Raw genomic sequence first — 1,952 nt, forward strand, 5'->3', positions numbered from 1 at the left:
TGCAATATGTTAAACAAAATTTCAGCTGATCTACTTAAATAAATTTATTCGCACTTCCGTGTACATCTATAATATTTATCTAGCAGTTGCAATGACTGCTTTCAGAATTGATGATTCAAGTATATTTTTCCTTTCAAATATTTGTGTTTAGACTTCCTTATCTTATCTTTTCATTCCAAATTCTTATTGAACAATTTAAAGTTTTTAGACTAGACCATCCCAATTTATAACTTCTAATACCTATCGCGATCTCTATTTATATATCAGAGATACTTCAATATTAGCAGGGCTTGTTTTTGTCCCTTTATGAACCATTTGAGCCTATTATACTATAGTTTTTCTTTTTTATATCAATTTTATCATTTTATTTATACTATACGAATGCATCCTTTAGATTCCCGAAAATTTTTTAATCATACAATTTAACATTAAACGCATATATAGACATATATTATTTTTACTTTTTATGTTGGTTTACTCAGAAATTTATTTTACTATCGATTACATATTTGCCGTATAATCTTTTAAGGTATCCATCATTACTTTTCTCAATACTTATCATACGACAAGACTTGAGCATTCAAACGTTTTCTGAATTACTATTTTTCATGCAGATTCTAGCACCAATCTTAGCATGCACTTATGATATTTTATGACAGGATCTTTCCTTTTTTATGTTCCAGGGACGCATTGTAAATTATTTATAAAAAAATTTTGGGTTCAAATAATATAATAGATTAGTGTCTTATTTTTGTAATAATCATAGTCTTATGAAAAGTAAATATATAAAGGTTACTAAATGCTTACTTAAATTACAAATATAAAAGATATGTAGTTTAATTTGCCCTTATATTTCTTTGTTATGTTTAAATAAAAATTATAAATTTCGTATTCTCTCTTTTTATTTACCAGCAATCAATTCGTTATATTAAGGCTGATGTATTTTTCAAGTATTAGTCAGTTTGTTGGGGTGATCTTAAAAAGATTGTTGTTAAAAATTCTCTAGATAATACGGCGCAATCTTTCAGCCATAATAAAATTTCATTCTTAGATATCCAATCTATAATGAAATTCAAGCATAGTTGAATTTTTTCGACGATTGGGTCGAAATTGGCTACTGTGATGTTTTTTTCGTATATTTGTGTTTTTTCTTCTGTAGGTGAATTTATATCTTCTTCTGTTTCCTCTTTTTCTTGCACAGAATAATCGAGAATATTCTTTTTAGGACTTTTGTCATGTATTCCAGATGAAAGTCTTCTTTTTGCTGGATTTAAATTTTGTTCTTCAACAAATCCTATACTTGAATCTAAAGTATAAACAGTATTTAAGTTCCTATTTTCTGTTAATGGGTTTTCAAGGGTTGATTTCATTATTTCAGCAGATGTTTCTCCATAAAAAAGATTTTCTATCATAAGATCAGCTTCTCTTTGTTTATCTATACAGTCACTACACATGTAACTATCTGATGATGATTCATTTGAGTCAACTTCTGGATTATATTCCACTTTTGAGAATGTAGTACTAGTGCTCTGGCACATATCTTCAATCGTATTTGCAGCATTCTTATAATTATTATCTTGACTGCTAGATTTCGGCCCCTTTAGTGCAATTTTATGTTCTAGCGAATTAGAAAAATTGTCGATAGATTTTGGTGCTTTATTATTCCCTGAATCTTCGTCATCGGTTTTATTACAATGCGAATCATGTTCATATGATAGGTTAGGTAGAACTTCTTTGTTTTTCTCTTTTTCAATAAATAAATGGTTTGAACATAATGAAACACGAAATATTACGAAGATAATAAAAAAACACATAAACATCATTCCACATTCAAATAAATTACATTATATAGATTTCATGTGATGATTACCGCAATTAGCACGGTGTTCGATCAAATTACAAATAATAAATCATAAATTGCAACCTGTTATCCAATCATTGCACATGCATAT

This window comes from Rhyacophila brunnea, unplaced genomic scaffold (genome assembly GCF_057557595.1).
Source record: "Rhyacophila brunnea isolate RB1 unplaced genomic scaffold, BYU_Rbru_1.0 scaffold_69, whole genome shotgun sequence".
Classification (NCBI taxonomy): Eukaryota; Metazoa; Arthropoda; class Insecta; order Trichoptera; family Rhyacophilidae; genus Rhyacophila; species Rhyacophila brunnea.